A 12,622-nucleotide genomic window follows, 5' to 3' on the forward strand; every position below is an offset into this window, starting at 1 on the left:
CGAGCCGCTAGGGGCTCCGCCGGTCATTCACGGCGGGAGAACGGGCAGGGCCCTCCAAGTCCCCAGCGACTTTCGAATGCACCCCACGCCAAAACCCTTTGGCCCACGCTCCCGCTTGCCAGCACCCTTACCTCGGCCCGCCCCTCCGCTCACCTCACAGCTGCTGGATCGGAACTGCCGGCCTCCTGGGGGCTCACCCTTACCCTAGGACGGGCCCGGAGCTGCCCCTCCCAAAGGGCCTGGTGCTGCAATGCCGGGGAGTGGGGACCCCCGAGCCCCAGCGCTGGACTCACCCTGCCGCCCCACTGACACCCAGTCCGCTAGGGGTGCCACTGGTCATTCAGGGTGGGAGAACGGACAGGGCCCTCCGAGCCTGCGGCGACATTCGAAGGCCTCCCCATCCAAAACGCTTGAGCCCACGCTCCCGCCCCTCAGCGCCCTCACCTCGGCCTGACCCTCCGCTTGCCGGAGAGCTGGCAGATGAAGCCTGCCCTCCTCCTGGGGACTACCCATATGCCCTAGGTGGGCCCCTGAGGGGCCTGTCCGAACGGGCCTGGCACCGCAATGCCTGGGATTGGGGACCCCCGAGCCCCACCACCGGACTCACCGTGTCACCCCGCCACCACCCGGGCCACTAGGGGTGCCGCCGGTCATTCAGGGATCGAGAACGGGCAGGGCCCTCCGATCCCCTGGCGATCTTCGAAGGCAACCTGCGCCAAAATGCTTGGGTCCACGCTCCCGCTCACCAATGCCCTCACCTAAGCCCACCCCTCCGCTCGCTGCACAGCTGGCAGATTGGGCCTAACAGGCTCTTGGGGGATAACCCTAACCCTAGGTCGGCCCCCGAGGGAATCTCCCAAGGGGCCTGGCTGCCCAACGCCAGGGATTGGGACCCCCAAGCCCCAGTGCCGGACTCACACGGCCGCCGCGATGCCACCGGGCTGCTAGGGGTGCCGCCGGTCATTCAGGGTGGCAGAACGGGCAAGCCCTTCCGAGCCACCTGCGACCTTCGAAGGACCCCCGCACCAAAATGCTTGGGTCCACGCTCCCGCTCGCCAGCGCCCTCACCTCGGCCCGCCCCTCCACTCGTCACACAGCTGGTGGATCGGGCCTGCCTGCCTCCTGGGTGCTAACCCTAACCCTTGGTCGGCCCCCGATGGGCCCCTCCCAAGGGGCCTGGTGCCACAATACAGGGATTGGGGACACCGAGCCCCAGAGCCAAACTCACGCTGCTGCCCCGCCGTCATCCGGGCCGCTAGGGGTGCCACAGGTCATTCAGAGCGGGAGAATGGGTAGGGCCCTCCGAGCCCCTGGCGAACTTCGAAGGCCCCCCGCGCCAAAACGCTTAGGACTATGCTCCCGCTCTCCAGAGCCTGCCCCTCGGCCCGTCCCTCCGCTTGCCACACAGCTGGCGGATTGTGCCTGGCAGCCTCCTGGGGGCTAACCCTAACCCTAGGTCGGACCCGAGGGGCCCCTCCCACGGGGCTTGGTGCCTCAATGTCGGGGATTGGGGACCCCCGAGCCCCAGGGCCCAACTCAACCTACCGCCCCTCCGCCACCTGGGCTGCTTGGGGCGGCACTGGTCATTCAGGGCGGGAGAATGGTCAGGGCCCTCCGAGCCCCCGGCGACTTTCAAAGGCCATCTGCGCCAAAACGCTTGGGCCCACGCTCCTGTTCGCCACCGCCGTCACCTCGGCTAGCCCCTCCACTCACCGCACATACGGCAGATCGGGCCTGCTGGCATCCTTTAGGCTAACCCTACCCTAGGTCGGCCCCCGAGAGACCACTCCCAAGCGCCTGGCGCTGCCATGCCGGGGTTTGGGGACCCGCGAGCACTTGTTGCGGGCTCACCCTGCCGCCCCTCCACGACCCAGCCTGCTAGGAGCAATGTCCTCATGGGGCGTGAAAATGGGCAGGGCCCTCCGAGCCCCCGGCGAATGTCCAAGGCCTCCTGCACCAAAACGCTTGGGCCAACGCTACCACTCACCAGCGCCCTCACTTCGGACCGTCCCTCCACTCTCTGCACAGCTGGTGGATCGGGCCTGCCATTCTCCTGGGGGCTAACCCTAACCCTAGGTCGGTCTCAGAGGGGACCGTCCCAAGGGGTCTGGCACTGCCACGCCGGGGATTGGGGACCCCCGAGCCACAAAACCAGATGCACCCTGCCACTCCGCCGCCACCCGGGCCGCTAGGGGCGCCACCGGTCATTCGGGGCTGGAGAACATGCAGAGCCTTCCGAGCCACCCTCGAACTTCGAAGGCCCCTGTGCCAAAACACCTGGGACCATGCTCCCGCTCGCCAGAGCCCTCACCTTGGCCCACCACTCTGTAATCCGCTCAGCCGGTGGATGGGGCCTGCCGGCCTCCTTTGGGCTAACCCTAACCCCAGGTCGGCTCACGAGGGGCCCCTCCCAAGGGGCCTGGCGCTGCCACGCCAGGGATTGGGGACCCCCGAGCACCAGGGCCGAACTCACCCTGCCGCCCCGCTGCGACCCGGCCCGCTAGGGGCACCTTCCTCATTCAGGGCGGGAGATCGGGCAGGGCCCTACGAGTCCCTGGCAACCTTCGAAGGCCCCCCGCGCCAAAACTATTGGGCCCAAGCTCCTGTTCGCCAGTGCCCTCACCTCGGCCCATCCTCCGCTCGTCACACAGCTGGCGGAAAGGGCCTGCCGGCCTCCTGGGGGCTAACCCTAAACCTAGGTTGGCCCCCAAGGGGCCCCTCCCAAGGTGCCTGGCGCCACCACGCCTGGGATTGGGGTCCCCCAAGCCCCCTCGCCTGAATCACCCTGCCGCCCCGCCGCCACCCGGGCCGCTAGGGGCGCTGCCGTTCATTCAGGGCGTTAGAACGGGCAGGGCTCTCCGAGCCCCCGGCAATCTTTGAAACCCTCTCGCCAAAACGCTTGGGCCCACACTCCCACTCGCCAGTGCATTCACGTCGACCTGTCCTTCGGCTCGCAGTACAGCCTACGGATAGGTCCTGCCGGCCTCCTGGAGCTAACACAAACCCTACGTCGGTGCCCGAGGGGCCCCTCCCAAGGGGCCTGGCTCTGCCATGCCGGGGCTCAGGGACCCCCGAGCCCCCGCGGCAGTCTCACCCTGCCACTGCGCCGTGACCTGGCACACTTGGGGCGCTGTCCTCATTCAGGTGGGAGAACGGGCAGGGCCCTCAGAGCCCCGGGCGACATTCGAAGACCCCCGCGCCAAAACGCTTGGGCCCACGGTCCAGCTCGCCAGCGCCCTCACCTAGGCCAGCCCCTCCGCACACCGCACATGTGGCGGATCGGGCCTGCCAGCTTCCTGGGGGCTAACCCAAACCCTACATCAGCCCCCGAGGGGCCCCTCCCAATGGGCCTGGCGCCGCCACGCCGGGGATTGGGGACCCCAGATCCCCAGCTCTGGAGCCACCCTACCGCCCCGCCTCCACCCGGGCCGTTAGGGGTGCTGCCAGTCATTCAGGGCGTGAGAACGGGCAGGGCCCTCCGAGCCCCCGGCGACCTTCGAAGGCCACCCTTGCCAAAATACTTGGGCCCATGCTCCCGCTCGCCAATGCCCTCACCTCGGCCCGCCCCTCCACTCGCCGCACAGCCAGCGGATCAGGCCTGCCGGCCTCCTGGGGGCTAACCCTAAACCTAAGTCAGCCCCCGAGGGGCCTCTCCCAAGGTGCCTGGCGCCACAACGCCGGGGTTTCGTGTCCCCCGAGCCCCATTGCCAGACTCACCCTCCCGCCCCGCTGCCACCCGGGCCACCAGGGTCCCCGCCGGTCATTAAGGGCGGGAGAACAGGCAGGGCCCTCCGAGCCAACGGCGACCTTCGAAGGCCCCCGTGCGAAAACACTCGGGCCCACGCTCCCGCTCGCCAGAACCCTCACTCCAGCCCGCCACATCACTCGCCGTACAGCGGGCAGATCGGGGCTGCTGGCCTCCGGGGGGATAACTCTAAGCCTAGGTCGGCACCCAAGGGGCCCCTCCCAAGGGGCCTGGCACCGCCATGCCAGGGATTGGGGACTCCCGAGCCCCAGTGCCGGACTCACCGTACCGCCTCACTGTGACCCGGCCCGCTAGGGGCAACGTCCTCATTCAGGGCGGGAGATCGGGCAGGGCCCTCCGAGTCCCCGGCGACCTTTGAACCCCCCCCACGCAAAAACGCTTGGGCCCATGCTCCCGCTCACCAGCAACCTCACCTCTGCCCGACCATCCACTCGCTGCACAGCTGGCAGATCCGGCCTGCTGGCCTCCTGGAGGCTAACCCAAACCCTAAGTCAGGCCCGAGGGGCACCTCCCAAGGGGTCTGGTGCCGAAACGCCAGGGATTGGGGATTCCCGAGCCCCAGCACTGGACTCACCCTGCCGCCCCTCTGCAACCCGAGCCGCTAGGTGCGCCATCGGGCTTTCAGCGCAGTAGAACCCGAAGTGCACTCTGAACCCCCGGTGACTTTCGAATGCCCCCACGCCAAAACGCTTGGGCCCACGCTCCCGCTCTACAGTGCCCTCACCTCGGCCTGCCCCACTGCTCGCTACACAGCTGGCGGATCAGGTCTGCCGTCCTCTTGGGGGCTAACACTAACGCTGGTTCGGACCCCGAGGGCCCTTCCCAAGGGGCCTGGCGCCCCAACGCCGAGTATTGGGGACCCCCGTGCCCCAGCGCCGGACTTACCATGCCGCCCCACCGCAACCCGGGCCACTAGGGGCATCGCCGGTCATTCAGGTCGGGAGAACGGGCAAGGCCTTCCGAGCCTCCAGGGACTTTCGAAGGCCCCCCGTGCCAAAAGGCTGGGCCCACGCCCCCGTACGCCAGCGCCCTCACCTCGGCGCGCCGCTCTGCTCACAGCACAGCCAGCGGATGAGGCCTGCCAGCTTCCTGGGGGCTAACCCTAAACCTAGGTTGGTCCCCGATGGGCCCCTCCCAAGGAGCCTGGAGCTGCAAGGCCTGGGATTGGGGACCCCCGAGTCCCAGCACCGGACTCACCCGGCCACCCCACCACAACCCAGGGCACCAGGGGCGCAGCTGGTTACTCAGGGCGGTAGAATGGGCAGGGCCCTCCGAGCCCCCGGCAACTTTTGAAGGCCCCCCACGCCAAAACGCTTGGGCCCATGCTCCCACTCACCAGCGCCCTCACCTCAGCCCGCACCACCGTCGCCGCACAGCCGGCGGATCGGGCCTGCCAGTGCCCTGGGGGATAACCCTAACTCTAGGTCGGCGCCCGAGGGGCCCCTCCCAAGGGGCCTGGCACCACAACGACAGAGATTGGGGACCCCCGAGCCCCAACTCTGAACACACCCTGCAGCCCCGCCATCACCCGGCCCGCTAGGGGCGCCGCAGGTCAGTCAGGGCGGGAGAACGGGCAGGGTCCTTCCGAGCCCCCGGCGAACTTCGAAGGCCCCCTCGCCAAAACGCTTGGGCCCACGCTCCTGCTTGCCAGCGCCCTGACCTCGGCCCGCCACTCCCCTCACTGCACAGCTGGTGTATCGGGCCTGACGGCCTCCTTTGAGCTAACCCTAACCCTAGGTCAGCCCCTGAGGTTCCCCCCCAAGTGCCTGGAGCCGCCACACCGGGGATTGGGAACCCCTGTGCCCCAGCTCCAGACTCACCCTGCACCCTGCTGCCACCATGGCCGCTAGAGGCGCCGCCGGTCATTCAGGGTGGGAGAACTGGCAAGGCCCTCCGAGCCCCTGGCGAACATCCAAGGCCTCCCGCACCAAAACGCTTGGGCCAAGCTACCACTCACCAGCGCCCTCACGTCGGCCAGCCCTTCCACTCTCTGAACAGCTGGCGGATCGGGCCTGCAATCCTCCTGGGGGCTAACCCTAACCCTAGGTCGGCCCCAGAGGGGCCCGTCCCAAGGGGCCTGGCACTGCCACGCCAGGGATTGGGGACCCCTGAGCCGCAACACCAGACGCACCCTGCCGCCCCGCCGCCACCAGGGCCGCTAGGGGCGCCGCCGGTCATTCCCGCCTGGAGAACGTGCAGAGCCTTCCGAGCCACCCTCGATCTTCGAAGGCCCCCACGCCAAAACGCCTGGGCCCACGCTCCTGCTCTCCAGCACCTTTACCTCAGCCTGCCCCTCTGCACGCCGCACAGCTGGCAGATCGGGCCTGCCGGCCTCCTGGGGGCTAACACAAACCCTATGTCAGCCCCCGAGGTGCCCCTCCCAAGGGGCGTGGAACCGCCATGCCCCTGCTTGGGGACCCCCAAGCACCAGCGCCGAACTCACCCTGCCGCCCTGCAGCCACCCGGGCTGCTAGGGGCGCCGACACTCATTCAGGGCGGGAGAACAGGCAGGGACCTCTGAGCCCCCGGCGACCTTGGAAGGCCCCCCGTGCAAAAACACTTGGGCCCATGCTCCCGCTAGCCAGAGCCCTCACCTTGGCCTGCCACTCCATAATCCGCACAGCCGGTGGGTGGGGCTTGCTGGCCTCCATTGAGCTAACCCTAACGCTAGGTCGGCACCCAAGGGACCACTCCCAAGTGCCCGGCGCTGCCACGCCGGGGATTGGGGACCCCCGAGCCCCAGCTCCAGACTCACCCTGCTGGCCCACCACCACACCGGCCGCTAGGGGAGCCACCGGTCTTTCAAGGCGGGAGAACGGGCAGGGCCTTCCGAGCCCCCGGTGACATTCGAAGGCCCCCTGTGCCAAAATGCTTGGGCCCACGCTCCCGGTCGCCAGCGCCCTCACCTCGACCCACCCCTCTGCTCGCCACACAGCCAGCAGATCGGGTCTGCCGGCCTCCTGTGGGCTAACAGTAACGCTTGGTCGGCCCCCTAGAGCCCTTCCAAAGGGGCCTGGCTCCCCAACGCCGAGGATTGGGGACCCCCAAGCCCCAGCGCCCGACTCACCCTACCGCCCCTCCTCCATCCAGGCCGCTAGGGGAGCCACCGATCATTCAGTGCAGAAGAACTTACAGGGCCCTCAAAGCCCCCGGCGACTTTTGAAGGACCCCTGCGCCAAAACGCCTGGGCCCACGCTCCAGCTCGCCAGCGGCCTCACCTCCGCCCGCCCTCCGCTCGCCACAGAGCTGGCGGATCGGGCTGACGGCCTCCTGGGGGCTAAATCTAACCGTAGGCCGGTCCCCTAGGGGCCCCTAGCAAGGAGCCTAGAGCCGCAACACCGGGGATTGGGGAACCCTGAGCCCCAGCGCCGGACTCACCCAGATGCCCCGCCACCACCCGGGCCGCTAGGGGCACCTCCAGTCATTCAGGGCGGGAGAACAGGCAAGGCCCTCCGGGCCATCGATGACCTTCGAAGTCCCCCTTCGACAAAACGCTTGGGCCCATGTTCCGCTCTCCAGCGCCCTCACCTCGGTCCGCCCCTCCGCACATTGCACAGCTGGGGGATAGGGCCTGCAGGCGTCCTGTGGGTTAACCCTAACCCTAGGTCATCCCCCAAGGGGCCCCTCCCAAGGGGCCTGGCGCAGCAACCCCAGGGATTGGGGACCCCTCAACCACAAGGCCGGACTCCCCCTGCCGTACTGCCACAACCCGGGCCACTAGGGGCGCCGATGGTCATTCAGGGCGGGAGAACGATCAGAGCCCTCCGATCCCCAAGCGACCATCGAAGGCCCTAGCGCCAAAATGCTTGGGCCCACGCACCCGCTCCCCAGCGCCCTCACCTCGGCCCACCTCTCCACTCCCCACACAGCTGACGGATCTGGCCTGCCGGCCTCCTCAGGGCTAACCCTAACCCTAGGTCGGTCCCCGAGGGCCCCTCCAAAGGGGTCTGGCTTTGCCACGCCAGGGATTGGGGACTCTAGAGCCCCAGCGCCAGACTCACCCTGCCGACCCGCCACCACCCGGGCCGCTAGGTGCGCCGCCGATCATTCAGGGTGGTAGAACGGGCAGGGCCCTCAGAGCTCCTGGCGACCTTCGAAGGCCCCCAGTGCCAAAACGCTTGGGCCCACGATCCCTGTCGCCAGTGCCCTCACCTCAGCCCACCACTCCGCTCGCCGCACACCCGGCAGATCGGGCCTGCCGACCTCCTTTGGTCTAACCCTAACACTAGCTCGGCCCCCGAAGGCCCCTCCCAAGGTGCCTGGCGCAAAACACGCCGGGGTTTGGGGACCCCCGACCCCAGCGCCGGAATCACCCTGCAACCCCACCGCCACACTGGCCGCTAGGGGTACCGCTGGTCATTCAGGGCGGGAGAACGTGCAGTGCCCTCCGAGCCCCCAGCGAACTTCGAAGGCCCACGTGCGAAAACTCTTGGGCCCACGCTCCTGCTCGTCAGCATCCTCACCTCGGCCAGCACCTCCGTATGCCTGCCGGCCTCCTGGGGCTAACCCAAACCCTACTTCGGCACCCAAGGGGCCCTTCCCATGGGGCCTGGCACCACCACGCCGGGGATTGGGGACCCCTGAGCACCAGCACCGGATTCACCCTGCCGCCCTGCCGCGACCCTGCCCGATAGGGGCGCCATCCTCATTCAGGACGGGAGAATGGGCATAGCCCTCCGAGCCCCCGGCGACCTTCGAAGGCCCGCCACGCCAAAACGCTTGGGCTCACGTTCCCGCTTGCCAGCGCCCTCAACTTGGCCCGCCCCTCCGCTCCCCACACAGCCGGCGGATCGGGCCTGCTGGCCACCTGGGACTAACCGTAACCCTAGGTCGGTCCTCGAGGGGCCCATCCCAAGGGGCCTGGAGCAGCAACGCCTGGGATTGGGGACCCCCAAGCACCAGCACCGAAGTCACCCGGGGCCCCACCGCCACCCGGGGTGCTAGGGGCGCTGCCGGTTATTCAGGGCGGTAGAACGGGCAGGGCCCTCTGAGACTTCGACGACCTTCGAAGGCCCACTTTAAAAAATTCTTGGAGCCATGCTCCCACTCGCCAGCGGCCTCACCTAGGCCCGCCCCATCGTATGCCGCACAGCCTGTGGATTGGGCCTGCTGGCCTCCTGGGGCTAACCCTAAAACCAGGTCCCCCCGGAGGGACCCCTTTCAAGGGTCCTAGCGCCACAACGCCGGGGATTGAGGACACCTGAGCCCCTGCGCCGGACTCAACCTGCCAACCTGCCGCCACCCGGGCCGCTAAGGGAGCCGCCGGTCATTCAGGGCGTGAGAACGGGAAGGGCCCTCCGAACCCCCGATGACTTTCGAAGGCCCCCCGCGCCAAAACGCTTGGGCCCACGCTCCCACTTGACAGCGCCCTCACCTCGGCCTGCCCCTCTGCTCACTACACAGCATGCGGATCGGGCCTGCCAGCTTCCTGGGGGCTAACCCTAAACCTAGGTCGGCCCCTGATGGGCCCCTCCCAAGGAGCCTGGAGCTGCAAGGCCTGGGATTGGGGACCCTCGAGCCCCAGCAGTGGACTCATACGGCCGCCCCACTGCAACCCGGGGCTCTAGGGGTGCCGCCGGTTATTCAGGGCGGGAGAACGGGCAGGGCCCTCCAAGCCCCCACCGACTTTTGAAGACCCCCCACACCAAAACACTTGGGCCCACGCTCCCACTCCCCAGCGCCCCCACCTCGGCCCACCCCTCTGCTCGCTGCACAGCCTGCGGATCGGGCCTGCCAGCCGCCTGGAGCTAACCATAACCCTAGGTCGGTCCCCGAGGGACCACTCCCAAGTGCCTGGCGTTGCCACGCTGGGGATTGGGGACCCCCAAGCACCAGCACCGAACTCACCCTGCCGCCCCGCCATGACCTGGCCCGCTAGGGATGCCGTCCTCATTCAGGGCGGGAGATCGGGCAGGGCCTTCCGAGCCCCTGTCGACCTTCCATGGCCCCCCACGCCATAACGCTTGGGCCCAAGCTCACATTCACCAATGCCCTCACCTCGGCCCGTCCCTCCGCTCACCACAGGCAGGCAGATTGGGCCTCTCGGCCTCCTGGGGACTAACCCTAACCCTAGGTCTGCTCACGAGGGGCCCCTCCCAAGGGGCCTGGCACCGCGAAGCTGATGATTGGGGACCCTCGAGCCTCAGCGCAGGACTTACCCTGCCACCCCGCCGCCACCCGGGCAGCTAGGGGCGCCGCCGGTCATTTAGGGCGGGAGAACGGACAGGGACCTCCGAGCCCCTGGAGACCTTCGAAGCCCCCCCACGCCAAAACGCTTGGGCCTACGCTCCTGCTCACCAGCACCCTCTCCTCAGGCCACCCCTCCGCTCGCCGCACAGCTGGCAGATCGGGACTGCCGGCCTCCTGGGGGCTAACCCTAACCCTAGGTTAGCTCCTGAGGGGCCCATCCCAAGGGGCCTGGCGCTGCCCCACTGGGGATTGGGGACCCCCAGAGCAAACTGCGGGACGCACCCTCGCACCCCGCTGCCACCCGGGCCGCTAGGGGCGCCACCAGTCATCTGGGTTGGAGAATGGGCAGGGCCCTCCGAGCCTCCGGCGACATTCCAAGGCCTCCCGCGCCAAAATGCTTTGGCCCACGCTTCTGCTCACCAGCGCCCTCCCCTCGGCCAGCCCCTCCGCAAGCTGCACAACCGCAGGATCGGGCCTGCTGGCCTCCTGGGGTCTAACCCTAACCCTAGCTCGGCCCCTGAGGAGCCCCTCCCAAGGGGACTGGCACCGCCATGCCGGAGATTGGGGACCCTCGAGCCCCAGCGCCGGACTTACACTGCCACACCACCGCCAACTGGGTTGCTAGGGGCACCGCCGGTCCCTCAGGGCGGGAGAAGGGGCAGGGCCTCCGAGCCCCTGGCGACATTCGAAGGCCCCCCACGCCAAAATGCTTGGGCCCACGCTCCAGATCACCAGCGCCCTCACCTCGGCCCACCACGCTGCTCGCCGCACAGCTGGCAGATCCGGCCTGCCGGCCTCCTTTGAGCTAATTATAACCGTACGTCAGCCGAGAGGGACCCCTCCCAAGGGGTCTGGTGATGCCACGCCGGGGATTGGGGATCCCCGAGCCCCAGCTCCGGGCTCACCCTACCGCCCCGCCGCCACCCAGGCTGCTAGGGCACCGGCGGTCATTCAGGACGGGAGAACTTGCTGGGCCCTCTGAGCCCCCGGTGACCTTCGAAGGCACCCCACGCCAAAACGCTTGTGTTCACGTTCCCACTCACCAGCGCCCTCAACTCAGCGAGCCCTTCCACACACCGCATAGCCGGTGGATCAGGCCCACCTGCCTCCTGGGGGTTAAACCAAACCCTACATAAGCGCCCAAGGGGCTCCTCCCAAAGGGCTTGGCGCCGCCACGCCAGGGCTTGGGATCCCCCGAGCCCTAGCTCTGGACTCACCCAGCCGTCCCACCGCCACCCGGGCCACAGGGGCGCCGCCGGTCATTCAGGGCGGGAGAACAGGCAGGGCCTTCCAAGCCCCCGCTGACCTTCGAAGGCCCCCCACGCAAAAACGTTGGCCCCATGCTCCTGCTCGCCAGTGCCCTCACATTGGCCCACGCCTCCGCTTGATTCAGAGCCGGTGGATAGGGCCTGCCAGGCTCCTGGGGGCCTACCGAAACCCTAGGTCGAGCCCGAGGGGCACATCCCAAGGGGCCTGGCTCTGCAACGCTGGGGATTGGTGACGCAGAGCCCCAGAGCCGGACTCACCCTGATGCACTGTCCCCACCCGGGCCGCTAGGGGCACCGCCGGTCATTCAGGGCGACAGAACCAGCAGGGCCCTCCGAGCCCCCGCCGACCTTTGAAGGCCCCCCGCGCTAAAACACTTGGGCTCATGCTCAGTCTCGCCAGTGCCCTCACCTCGGCCCAACCCTCAGCGTGTTGCACAGCCACTGATCGGGTCCACTGGCCTTCTGGGGGCTAACCGTAACCCTAGATTGACCCCCGAGGGGCCCCTTCCAAGGGGCCTGGCGCCACAACGCCAGGGATTGTGGACCCCCGAGCTTCAGCACTGGACTCACCCTGCCCCCCAGCTGCCACCCGGGGGCTTGGGGTGCTGCCGTTATTCAGGGCGTGAGAACGGGCAGGGCCCTCAGAGACACGGAGACCTTCAAAGGCCCCCCGCGCCACAACACCTGGGCCCACAGTCCTGCTCACCAGCGCCCTAACCTCGCTCCGTCACTCCAGTCTCCACACAGCTGGGGAATAGGGCCTGCCGGCCTCCTAGGGGCTAAACCTAACCCTAGTTTGGCCCCCGAGGGGCCCCTCCCAAGGGGCCTGGCGCCACAATGCCAGGGATTGGGGATACCCGAGCCACAGTGCCTGACTCACCCTGCCGCCCCGCCGCCACCTGGGCTGCTAGGGGCGCTGCCGGTCACTCAGGGAGGAGAATGGGCAGGGCCTGTCGAGTCCCCGGAAACATTCGAAGGCCCCCGGTGCCAAAACGCTTGAGCCCACGCTCCCTCTCCACAGAGACCTCACCTCGACCCACCCCTCAATTCGCTACACAGCTGGCGGATTGAGCCTGCCGGCGTCCTGGGGGCTAAGCCTAACCCTAGGTCATTCCCTGAGGGGCCCCTCCCAAGGGGCCTGGCGCCGCAAAACAGTGGATTGGGGACCCCTGAGCCCCAGCGCCGGATTCACCTGCCGCCCCTCCACCACCCGGGCCGCTAGAGGCACCGCCGGTCATTCAGGGCGGGAGAACGGGCATGGCCCTCCGAGCCCCCGGTGACACTCGAAGGCCCCCCGCGCCAAAATGCTTGTGCCCACGCTCCCGCTCACCAGCGTCCTCACCTCTGCCCACCCCCCCCCCTCCGTTTGCCACACAGCTGGTGGATCAGGCCTGCAGGA

This window comes from Ursus americanus, chromosome 15 (assembly GCF_024610735.1).
Source record: "Ursus americanus isolate L20-20 chromosome 15, mUrsAme1.1.p, whole genome shotgun sequence".
NCBI lineage: Eukaryota > Metazoa > Chordata > Mammalia > Carnivora > Ursidae > Ursus > Ursus americanus.